This window comes from Triturus cristatus, chromosome 5_1 (genome assembly GCF_964204655.1).
Source record: "Triturus cristatus chromosome 5_1, aTriCri1.1, whole genome shotgun sequence".
Lineage (NCBI taxonomy): Eukaryota > Metazoa > Chordata > Amphibia > Caudata > Salamandridae > Triturus > Triturus cristatus.
Window position 1 is genome coordinate 781,683,020 of NC_140587.1, and position 13,548 is coordinate 781,696,567.

Below are 13,548 nucleotides of genomic sequence, written 5' to 3' on the forward strand. Positions count from 1 at the left end.
CTTTCATTAGCGGGCGGGGTTCATGACGAGATAGTCTCGTCATGGGCACAGCGCAACCGCGCTCCATGACGAGACTATCTCGTCATGGGCACTGAAGGGGTTAAAGGAAACATCCGCAGAAGTCAGACACTTGAGCAAATAATGCTTTCACACCGTGTGTTCTCAAGGGATAACAGTTGTACGATGATACAACGCAGGTAAATGCATTGTAAGCCTTAGCCACGCATTTGTTAGCACGCATGTTTTTACAGCGAAGATGCATTTACAACGCATGCCAATACCACGCATTGTTTTTATATTTAAAAACAATGTATTTGTGGGGGGAGACCCCCCACCACCCACAATTTAGCTTAAAAGTGTGGTATTGGCATGCATTGTAAATGTAAATTCGCTGTAAAAATATGCGTGCTAAAAAATGCATGGTAAAGGCACAACAAGGTAAAAACCTTGTTTTAAAGGCTGTTTCCCGGATAACAACCTCCCTTCAATCGTCCTCACTTGGACACCTCAGTGTCCCGTCAGACGGCTTGTTCTGATCGTACTCGGGGGGGGGGGGGGGGGGGGCGTGTTTCAGCTAACTCCTTGCTCCCGGCCGCCGGACTTGCTTGGTCCAGCTTTTACCGCTTAGATGGTGCTGGGAGGAAAATGGATGCAAAATCTCGACAACAGGGCCACTGCCGTGGCTGGTTAAAGGTGTTGCGGAGTTTCCTCTTGATGCAGCGTTGAGTGCAAGGGTCAGATTCCGGACTGGTGACCAACAAGCCTTGGCAGCGGTAAGCTCAGCAGGAAGCTGCTACGATGTCTGGAGGTCCAATGTAACAATGTAGCTGCCTGAAACTTTGTGGAAGGCACGACTATGTTTTCCACAATGCACTGAGCCATCTGCTTTTGAGCAATCCCTCAGTGGGCCCAATGGCCAGCGATTCTTTGTATCCAGAGCATTGATTTGTCTGCAGTTTGCAGGGGACCAGTGCCCCTAGTCCAAGGGAGTCAGTGGTTGCTTCTGGTTCTTACAGGGGTTTCTCAGTCTGGATTAACCGACCTTTAGCCTAGGACGAATTGGGTTCATGCAGTTCCAGGAGTGTTGTCACAGGTGCAGAAGATCCTTCTTTTGATTTGTGCAAGTCCTGTTGTCGCAGACATGGGTCTCTTCTTTGTCCTCTTTGATGCAAGTTGTATCAGAACTGAGGTTCTGGTGTCAGGGGGGTCCTGTAAATCCTAGATGTAGGGGAGTTAGGTGTGTGGGAGCAAGTAGCCAATCAGCTGCTAGTCCCTGCAGCTAGTCCGCCCCTGAGGTGACCACATCCAGGGGGTGAAGGTCACCTTTTCTACCCAGAACCCACTATTTCTGGCACTTCAAAAAATGACAGAAGTTTTCTTTAGGTGTACAGACCAGGCAACTCACCCAAGGTGTGGCTAGCCTTCTGGGGGTGTATCCCTCCTGTATACCTAATTTACTGTCTGTTCAGGAGCAAATGCGCCAGGGGGAGGGCTGTTTGCTCCTTTTGGAGGCAGCCCTGATGCATATCAGAGCTGGTACAGCCTTTGAAGCTCACCGCCTTGATGTGCCACTTCACTAGCCTTAATTGGAGGGAGGAGGGGGGACCTCCTTTATGCCCAGTTGTTGTTCCTGATTCCTGGGAGTGTTCACACTGCCTGGAAGGAAGTCAGATTCCTGTCTTGGTGGCAGCAAGTGAAGGCCGCCAGCCAGAGTACAGAGAAGCTGTGTCAACCAGATGGGCAACCTCTAAGGTAGCCACCTGGGTGTATGCACCTCGACACGAGGCTCATGACAGGAGTGATGAGGCACGTTGTTTAACACCAAACTCAACATATAGATGGTTCCATACTGAAGCTAGCGACGCCTGGCTTGCCTGGGTGCCAGCCCATGTTACCATATTGACCACCTATCAATTATAGTGTACTTCACACAGGAGGTATGGAATCTAAATTATGGACATGCTGTCACATGGTTGGAAGAGAAGGTTAAAATATGGTCTAAGCTCCCGTTATCCTTGGCAGGGAAAATTGCACTGGCTAAGATGGTTATTTTACAGAAGTTTTTGTATTTATTTGTTAACATCCCGATCCCACTTATACAGCATTTTTTCAAGTCCTTGAGGTCACAACTGGTTTCCCTGGTGTGAGCGAGCAGACAGGCCAGAGTCTCATGGGATTTACTGACGCTCCTGTTGAAGCAGAGGGGGTTGGATGCTCCGGATATCCAACTCTATGTCCTTTGCGCTCAGGCCCAATTCCTGCACTACTGGGTTCGCCCGACGCCCTTTCAACCCCACGTAGCAGTTGAGACTGACGCGGTGGCACCTGTTCCCCTCAGGGTGGCACTTTATCAGTCGTCACGATGCCCTCGCTGCGACATAGATACCGCCAAGACACTGCGTTGGGCATGGGACGAGTTGCGCAAGAGAGCGGATATCCCGATATTGTATGCCCCTTCCATCTCGCTGGCACAAAATCCCATGCTGCCTTGCATTCAGGATGGTATTAGCAAGACAATGGCGCAGAAGATGAAACTTCACACTTTCTCGGACCTGTATCCGGGAGACACATTCAGATCCCCCCCGGTCGCAGCTGAGGGTCAGGTGGTACCATTTGCCGAGCTGTTCTTATATTCACTGGTGCTTCTCGCCGCAGGGACCGCGCATCACTGATAGGAGCCGCGAACCCCTCGGAATTCTCCCACTCTAAAACCACGACCGCGGCTTCAATTGGATTATCGCCCTGCACCTTACTGGGATTATCTGTACCCCCGCCAGCGAACCAGGCACCTACCCTGATTGTACTCGCAATTCCACGGCAATTGCCAATTGCACGAGCAACCTGGCCTGAACTCATTGGAGTCCCTCAAGTTAACTTCAATTCATTGGTTTGACCGCCATCCCCACCTTCGCGCACTTTTGTCATACATTTATTGTATGTTAAAAATCTGTCCGGCTGGACAAAGAATATAGTACTGATTGAGTCTATATTTATTAACAAATATTCTGATTGTCTAGGGACCACTGTCTTCAGAAATTACGTTCTTATATCATAAGCTGCGCACAGCATGTCGTGCTCTCTGCGATGGTTTCCCTATGGCCCCACCATCTATGTTCGCATTGGAGAACCTGTTGCGATCCCCATATCCCCGTAAACTTATTACACGTCTTTTCACCCACATGCAAAACACTGCCCCGCTGGTGAGACCTAGAGCCCTCCAGTGGTGGAATAACGAGCTTTCTATTCCGTTAACTGAGGATCAATGGGACTTTTGCTGTGGCCAGCTCACTGAACTCTCCCCTAACTACAGACTTCGCTTGATTTATTTCAAATACTTACATAGATTTTATAGGACGCCTGTTGGTTTGTATCGTATGGGGCTTAGGGACGATGAAAGTTGTTGGCGCTGTGGGTTCACTCCAGCCTCTTTTCTACATATGGCGTGGGATTGTCCAAAACTTGCCACATTCTGGTCCACAATTTTTACATCAGTGAACCAAATCATCGGAACGTCACTTGCCCCATCCCCCACGTTGGGCTTACTGAGCTATGTAAAAGATACTCAAGCTAAGATGCGCAAATTACATGCACTTCTCCTGTTATTTGCTAAACGTCAGGTTGCAGTACATTGGGGAAGGAGGAGGGTGCCTTCGGGTAAAGGGTGGATCAGTGATGTTACATATGGTCATACACAATTGAATATTTTCTGGGAACTCATGCCCCCTACTTCACGACCACTTGATATCTGGGAACCGTTTATAGTGTGGGCTGGGGAGCAGCAGGGAAAGACTGAGGAAGCACAGACGAGTGAAACTCGGATTGGTAATTCGTTGTGATTTGGTAATGGTTTTGTTCTCTTTTTGCCCTTCTGTTTTTATTAATCCCTAGGATCGGCATGTCTGCTTGGTTACGTTTAACGAGTTTTAGACCCTACATATGATCTTTTGCCATGCTTATTCTTACTAGGTAATAAAAAATGGTTGTGAAAGCTATGTTCTTTTTTGGGTGTGGTCGTATGGAACGCGGGTTAACAGGAAAATGTTCTGTAATGTAATAACTGTGATGATTCCAAATCATGACATATATTGCTAACATGCTGGCCTGTTGTGTTGTATGTTTTGAATTTTTTTCAAACTGCCAATAAATAAATTAAAAAAAAAAAATTATAGTGTACTTCAATGGTAAAGGCCACTATAGGGAAACATAAGTTTGCACTTACATGCCAACACTTTTAATATACTGCACCTTGCCTCCTGGGCTCAGGAAGTTTTCCTTAGGGGTGGCTGGTTTATATTAAAAGCAGTGCATTGACTTTGTCACACATGGCGAAGGCAAAGTTGAAATGGAGCAGTTTACACTATTCCTGAAGTCTGCAATGGCACATGTTGTCAGTAGTTTACTTGGGTCACTCAGGGTGGCACAATCAGTGCTGAAAGCCCTGGGGACCCATTTACAACCCATGCCCTGGTATACCACTGGTACCATATACTAGGGGCTTATATGGGGGTGGGCATAAAGTCCTTGTCAAATGGGGATGCCAATATACACATAACAGTTTTAAGGTGAGAGCACTGGCACTGGGGCCTGGTTAGCAGGCTTCATTGTACTGTCAGAGTTGTAAAACCAGCATCTAGTAGTCCAAATGGGGGGCAAAGAGTGGGGGGATATCTGCAAAAAGCCCTGCTTTCTTACAGTGAAGTCACATACAAACCCCAAATTCTCCTGTGCTCAACCCTCTAGTAGCTTGGCACACGGCCAGTCCGGCTTAACTTAGATGTAATTTGTAAAATATGCGCAGCACTTCAAACAGTAATAAAGTGAAAACACAACACAGGAAAAATGTCACACCAAATTAAAAAAATAGAGTAAAATGCAATCAATTATTCGAGTCCAAAACGACAAAAACCTAATCAGTAGAACCGGAAATATGAAATGTTAAAGATTTAAGTGAAAATAGTGCCTAAAAGGACAAAGTGCCAACTGTGGTTATCTGGTCGCGCTGGACCAGGAACAAAGTCGCAGTGGTGGTTCTGCGGAGCTGTGATACAGTGATGTGAGGTCCGGCGTCTTCGTTGAGAATGCAGTCGATGAGAGGCTTGCAATATAAAGTTCTAAGTCGAAGATGTGTCGCACACCTGCGATTCCAAAGAAGATGCTGGGCTGCAATGCAGAGTGCTGCATCATCATCAAAGATGTCATTGATGAGGGGTTGTGATGCGAAGGCCTGCATTAAGGTTGTGTCACACAGCGTCGGTTCTGAAGAGACTGCGGGCTACGATGTCAGGCGTCAGAGATGCGGCACTGTAGAGGTTTCAATGCGGTTGCGTGGCGATGCATCACGCTGCATCAGTTCTGCTTTACAGGACCACAGCTGGGCTGACAGAGCACCCTCAGGCCCACTTCCAGGGGCCTAGGACTGGGGTCGCCACTTAGGAAGTATGACTCACAACGGACAGAGTCCAGGTGCTGTGTTCACAGTGGTTAGAGCCTTTTCTGTCCCAGAGGCTCTGATCAGGAGGCCAGACAACTAGCCGTTGGAGTCACTCTGCAGGTCCAGTCATTTCCCTCAGGCAGCAGGCAGCACGACAACAGAGTAGCAGTCCTTCTTGCAAAGCAGCATAGCATTCATTCTAAGTCTCCCACAGGTCCAGAGGTGTACTGAAGAGTTGTGTCTTAGGATCCAATATTTATGCATGGTGTCCTCTTTGAAGTAGGAGACGGTAATGGAGGTTTCCACCCCCCAGGTGCTTGGAATTTCCTGCCTCCTTGTCCTGGCCCCAGCTAGTCTGAGGTCACAATAGACTAGTGTCAAACCCTTTGTGAGTATACTCAGGCAGAGCCTTTGTGATGTGCAAGTGTGGCAGATGCCAGCTCCTTCCCATATCAAGTCAGAGATGGCCCGTCTTACCAGCATCTGTTGACCTTGATCTCACTGTGTCTGAGCAATACACAAAGATCCACTGCCTGATATACCTAGCTATGCGACCCAGGATACAGGCTGCAGAAATAAAATGGATAAAACAAGAAAATGCCAACATTGTAAAAGTGGCATTTTCAGAATTGTGATTTGAAATCCGACTTTACCATTAAGGAGGGTTTTAAATTATCATTCTTTAGACACCAAACTTGAGATTCCTATGTGCTCCAAATTAAAAGTTATTATTTATTCAATGTAATAAGGCAAGCCAATGTTAACCTATGGCAGCGGTAGACCTTGCAGTAGTGAGAAACACGGTTTAGAGTTTTTTTACTACCAGGACATTGGAAAGTTAAAAGTACATGTCTCCCACTTTTTAAATACACTGCACCCTGCCCTAGGGGCTTTTTAGGGTACATCCGAGAAGTGAATTATATGTACTAAAAAGGACGATTTAATCCTGGAAAAAGATATATTTTGCCAGGTAAAAATGGCAGTTCAAAGCTGCACACACATGCTGCAATGCCAGGCCTGAGACATGTTTTACAGGGCTACTTAAGTGGATGGCACTATCAGTGCTGCAGGCTCACTAGTAGCATTTCGTTTACAGGCCCTGGGTACATGTAGTACCACTCTACTAGGGTCTTCCAAGTAAATTAAATGTGGCAATTGGGTGCATTACATTTTTACAATGTTTCTAGGAGAAATCACATGCACTTTAGCACTGGTAAGCAATGGTAAAGTGCACAGGGTCATAAGGCCAACAAAAACAAGATCAGCAAAAGATGGAGGAGAAAAGTAAAAGGTCTGGGGCAAGACCACCCTAAGGCTGACAGGTGTACCAGATGTCCCATGCTCATTTTCATTTGAATAATCTTTATTTAAGGTTTAAGACCCAAGAGCGCAATATCTGTTGACTTCATCAGCATACCTATTGCCATCTGTAACAAAATCGCCCCACTCTTGTGTTATGTGCACTTTACAACAGCCACTTCAGCTGGCATTTACAATGCATCAGGATGTTTTCCAATAACATAGTGCCCATTCCTAATACCAGAGCCAGGTGAGGTCATGAAAGCCCTCTGGGACCACATCTGCCCGAAGTCGTGCACCACACCCAACCTATACTAGCTGTCAGTATTGATGGTGACTCTTAAGTTGTCAGAGACACAGTAAGCTCTAGTAAGAAAAAGCAGTTCAGCCACCTGTCCAGAGGTTACATTACCCAAACAGGAGGTTTCCACAACACCCTCTAGTGTGCAAATGCTACGTGCTGCTTTTAAAATCCCTTGTTCATCTCTTAAATAAGAGCCGTACACACACAACATATAATCAGGCTTTTCCAGAGGGACATTTCGAATATTGGGTCTTTGATTGATAATAACGTGCTCATACTTTGTGAGTTGACAGTTGGTCATGTGTTGTATTCAAGTGCGGGTAAGCAAGATCTCCACTAAATGTGGAGCCATGAATATGAGAGATACCCAATAACTATGCCCTCACATTGCAGAATGCTGACACCAGCTGCAGTCACTGCCTTTAGGCAACCCGGTAACACTGTGGCTACTTGATCAATAGTCACTGAAAAATATGCGACGGGCTATTTGGAGTTTCCATGGATTTGGGTTAACAATGATAGGTAGCACCCTCCTCTTTCAGAGCAGTACAGAATGAAAAGCTTCTCAAAATCTGACATTCCAAGAGCAGGGGTGTGGCAGAGAGTTTCTCTTAGCACAAGGTAGGCTTTTTCACAATTGTTGTCCCATGGTAGTCTATTGCATACGTCTTTGTGTGTAGGTTTCTGTAGAGGCTTGCCCACTAGGGAATCGTTGGAAATCCACTGATGACAGTAGCCCACATTCCCAGGAACATATTGACTTCTCCCTGTGTTTTAGGAGGCCTCATCTGCAATATGGCAGATATTCTCTCTTGAGATACTTCCCTTGCTTCTTTTTCAATTTGATGTCCTAGATACATTACTTATTTCTGACAGTACTGCAAATTGGCTGGGGACATCTTAAGTCTGTTTTAGCTAAGTGATTCAACAGGGCTATGGTATCTTGCCTGCATTCCTCTTGCGATGTCGACGCCACTAATAGGTCGCCAATATATTGTACCTGGCTGAGTTACACAGCAGCTTTAGGGTCTCCAGATTCTTTTTCAATATCTGGTTGAAGATTGAGGGGGTCTCTGTATATCGCTGAGGAACTCGGTACCATGCCAAAACTTTATTTTGGAACCGGAACGCAAATAGGAAATGGCTATGTTCATGCAATGGAGTGGAACAGAACACTTGGCACACATCAAGACTATGAACCACTCAGCGTCACAGGGAATCTGTATTAAATCTACATTCGGTACCACAGTGCAACATGGGACAACAATATTATTAATCTTTTGCAGGTCTTGGACGAGCTGACACTTTTTGTTTGGTTTCTGTATCCCATAATCAGAGAATTAAAGGGACTTCCTAAGATCTCTTTTAAAATACCCGGCTCTAACATGGATTCAATCATGGGGATAATTCTAGCCACTGTCTCTGGTGAAAGGCTATACTGTGGCATTTGGGGAAATTCAGTATCTTGTTTAACTATGGTCTTTACAGGTTCAACACCTCTAATCAGACCAATGTCTTTGCCAGAGTAATCCAAGACGTTCTCCTTTACAGAATCCTTTGACAGAAACGGGATTCAGTGTTTGATTGCAATGCCTATAACTTTGACTTGCTTTCCCGGGAGGAGTAGGTTTGGAACTTCCACTGTCTAAACAATAGAACGGGTAGCACCAGCATTGATTAAAAAGGACAAAGGGTGGCAATTCACCTCTCCTTCTACATATGGGCCACTCTGGTCTACCTCCAAGACTGCGCTGAGCACGCAATTTTCCTAACCTCTCAGGCACCATTATTGTGATTAGTCGGGCACTGGACATCCGAAAGTGTCAAAAGCCAGGAACTTATGGAAAGTTTTTGAACTCTGGGAGGGCTCAGGCACTTGCATTTGCATTGAACCTCCGAGTTTTAAGACTATGCTCCATCAAGGGGTGTCATGAGGCATGTTAGGATTAGGGAGTCTTTGCATTAGCCTATTAGGCCCTTGGCCATCAAACTGTTCTCAATTGGGATTTGAATGGCACTCACGCTCCCAATGGCCCAACTTGTTACAATATTGACAAAGTGTTGTTTTCTTCAACATAGCGATATCTATTCCTGAATTTGGGTCGACAGGCATTCCTTGTCCTCTATGAAGTGAGACACCAACTGTATGTTTCAATTGGAGGGGGGTTGACACGGGCACACTGACAAGGGGGGGTGGGGGTAGAGAGGGGGCGGGGTGGGGGTGTTAGGGAGAAAATGTTGAAGAACCGTTTCTCCTGACATGTCCTATGATGATTAGGTCTTTTGCAAGAGACTATTGTATGTAGCGTTGATTTTTGATTGCACTGGCTGGGGAAAATTCAATAAAATTATTTTAAAAGAAAAAAGAAATGAAGTGAGACACCATTCCCACCATGCTTTATTTAACCACCGCCTTGATTTCTAACTCCCTGCATCCCATGACCACTGCTAGAACCATGCAGCCCACCTGGCATCATTATTCTGTGTCTTCACCCTGTCATATGGCAGTGGTGGTTTCAGGAACGTGTCAGCTGTATATTTCACGCTCCCCTCTGCCGATATTGTGTTGGCACGTGCAGTCTGGGCCACCGCTACGAAGCATAGCCCCTAGCACCTGCAACTTCTGCAAACACAACCCATGTGTTTGTGCTTGGGTCTCCAAGTCCGATCAGAGGTCGTAAAATGCTTCACTTACTTATGCCAGTAAGTAAGTTTCTGCTTTCGTACCTGGTTGATACTGCATTTAGTGTTTGCTTTGCATGGATGATGGCTCTGTGCTATGGTGCAGTTCAATATCTTTTTTTTCAGCCTTACAGGCAGATGCTGGTGGGCTTTTCAAATGTGCTTCTCTGTCAGGCCTTCAACTTCTCTAGCTCCATGTACTGGCTGGAGCGGGGCTTTGACTCCACATACACCAAACTCAGACTGCTTCACATTGATTTGGGGCGCACATGGCACACACAAGCAGTTTGCTGTACCATTGCAAACACTCAGGGATAGCAGTCTTGTTATTTTTTAGGCATGTATCCCCTACTTGTTGCCAGTTGTAGCGTCCTCCACGGCCCGGGGGAGCATACAAATGAAACATGTCACACACAGAGCACTGTAACAGACGTCTTTATTCTTCAGCATATGATCACACACTGCACGCATTGAGTTATGACTTTATTAACCACACCTTACCACCTCCCAGCAGTTTGCGTAGTTCTTGTTTCATGTCCATTCAGAGCCGCGAGGGTCCTAGCACTCATGATCTTAAAGACACTACTAACACCACCTAGATATCCAAATAACTGCATTCCATAACCACTGCTAGAACTATAACCGGAATTCACTGGATATGAACCACTCTGAAATACCTTCTGCGCTAACTTTGTCAGAGGCAACATGAATTTCTCCTTAATTCTCTTTTGCCTGTCTTTCAAATCATCACTGCAATACTTTGTGTATCACTGGCTTGGACTGCCAACAAATAATGTTTCACTGGATATACAAGCAAATATCCAGGCACAAACCAAGAATGAACTGGGACACAAAATTGTCCTAGATCTCCCCACTCAGGATTTTCAACACCACTATGCTTAAGGAAAACTTGCATTAACTGCTCATAATAGGCATACACAGACTCTTCAGATTCCAGAGTAGAAACCTTCAAAGACGCTGTCACCGAATACCACCTTCTCCTCAAAACCGCTAAGAAAATGACCCTCCAAGACAGAATCAACGCCAATGCTTGCAACAGCAAAGAACTCTTTGCCATCGTCAAGGAGTTCGCCAAGCCCAACAGCGAGACCACAGACGTTTCACTCTCCCGAGATCTCTGCAACAAACTCGGCACCTTCTTCCACCACAAGATCAGGCACATCTACGACAGCTTTTACACCCAAGACCCTCCCACCACGTCCGACACCACCTTTAACACTGTCTCCCGCTGCACCCTAATCACAAGACTCCACGACGCCGGCATCCATGACTGCATCCACTCCTTCCTCACCGGTTGAACACAGCAAGTCAGACTAAAACCGTTTCCTTTCTGAACCCACAGAGATCAGCTGTGGAGTACCCCAGGGCTCTTCCTGAGCCCCATCCTTTTCGACATCTACATGGCTCCGCTCACAGCCATTGTCAGGAACCCCGTACTCAACATCGTTTCCTATGCCATCGACACCCAGCTGATCCTCTCCCTCACCAATGAACCCACAAACGCTAGAAACAACTTCCACAGTGGGATGAAGGCCGTTGCCACCTTGTTGAAAGACAGTTGCCTCAAACTCAACCGGACAAGACTGAAGTCCTAATTCTGGGACCCACCCCCTCAGCTTGGGCTGACTCCTGGTGGCCCACTGCATTGGGAACCACCCGCACGGACCACGCACCAAACTTCGGCATCATACTGGACTCTTTGCTCACAATGAACCACCAGATCAACGCAGTACCCTTATCTTGCTTCCACAAGCTTTGCCTACTTCATAAGACATTCAGATGTATCCACACCGAATCTAGAAAGACAGTCACCCATGCTCTCATCTACAGCAGACTTGATTACAGCAACACACTCTACACCGGCGTCACCCAGAAACTCCTCAGCAAATGAAAGAATGTTCAAAATGCCGCAGCCAGACCGGTCCTCAACCTCCCCCGTCACAGTCACATCACCAAACACCTTCGAGAATTCCACTGCTCCCAGACAATAAAAGATTCATTTTCAAGCTCCTCACACATGCCTACAAAGCCCTCCACGACACAGGACCAACATATCTGAACCAGGGCCTCTCATTCCACATACCCACCAGACACCTGTGCTCCAGCCAACTGGTCCTGGCCACCGTGCCATGGATCCACAAGACCAGAACCGGAGGAAGATCCTTCTCCTACCAAGCTGCCAAAACCTGGAACACCCTGCCTCTCTACCTCAGGCAATCCCCATCGCTGACCCAATTCAGGAAAGATATCAAGACCTGGCTCTTTAACTGATCCCCTGCTCCTAGACGGATCAGCAGCCCCACCCCCCTCAGCGGCTTGAGACCCCCACGGGTGGGAAGACGCGCTTTATAAACCCCATGATCGATTGATTTTCAGCCAATCAACCTCATCCTGGATAACCTTCGTTTTCAAAACATTAACCACATGATGATACTTTTCCATGACCACAAAAGATGGAGCATTAGTTAGGACATTTCTCGGAGGCTCTGAAGTTGGCCTTGTTACACTCAGCTCACAAATCATTGGAAACAACACTGTCAAAGAAAGTATTCAGATCTTCCCAGAGCCCCTTTATAATTTTACCAAATCTGTAAACTTGTGTACACCACTGATCGGTATTTTATCTCAACTTTGGAAATTGATTTTTAAATGTGAAAAGATCACCACGACTCCAAGGAACATGCACATAAACTCCTCCATCAGTGGATAAGATTTAACCTCAAAATCACTTCTACTCCCAGCCTCTTCTGTCTCCCTTTAATCATCTTTCTTTCTCTTTTTCTGATTCCATCTATCCCTAAACTTATGTGTGCTGCTCCACAACTGAATGTTACTGATTAGTTCTCTTAGATGCAGCTTTAACTCAGAGCTTTGCATCTTCTTGAGTGTGTCATCAGTCATGAACATTCTAAAATACTTCCTTATGGTCGTAATTTTGGAAAGGTCAATCTCAAATTCTGTAGCTATTCCCACGAGAGCATCATGGGTCACATAAGCATGTCTAGCTGCTTCTCTACACAGATACAAAAGTTCCTCTCCAATGAGCACATCTGTGATTCCAAACTCAAGGATTCCCTTAATGATTTCTTACAACTCTACCTTCACCCTTACCACATCTAGCGTTCTTACAGGGGTGTTAGTCTCTGATGACCAGTACTCGGAGCTATTAATCTCTATAGTTGGTACACTCACAACAGGGTCTTGCTTCCATCTCAATAAAGTCATCAGTCTCTGCAAAGGCACAGACACAACAGTGGTTTTAGTAATTGTGGGTGTTACAGGAACAGCATCATTATCCGGGGACATTGTCAGGGGAGATGGTAAATGAATCAAGAGCATTCTCTAAGGAACTGGAAGCGGAATAGCCTCTAATCATGGATTTAGGAGTAGACCAGGTGTCAATTTTGGAGGTGAGTGGGATCCTGGCACATCTTCATCATGGATACTCTGATTGACAGGTGCCATAGCACTTGTATTTGCGAACAACGGGAGTAGCATGGATAGTTGATCTCCCCAATCTGATTAAATTACGTTGTATGGGGGTGGTGCATGAGCCAATAAATCTTTCAGAATGTCATCACAGGAGTCAGTATCACACCCTCCATCATTCTTTACTTCATCTTCACCTCCCTCTTGTGCTTTCTTTCTCTCCAATTTTCCATTGGTTAAAACAGGGGTACATCCCAACTCCCTCAGTCATCTCTGTCCTCCGAGTCCGCTGTGCTGCATCTCACTTCGCTTTCATCGAACACTTAACTCTCCATTTGGCCCATTCCGATATTTTTCCTTCTCTTTCACATGTGCTATACAC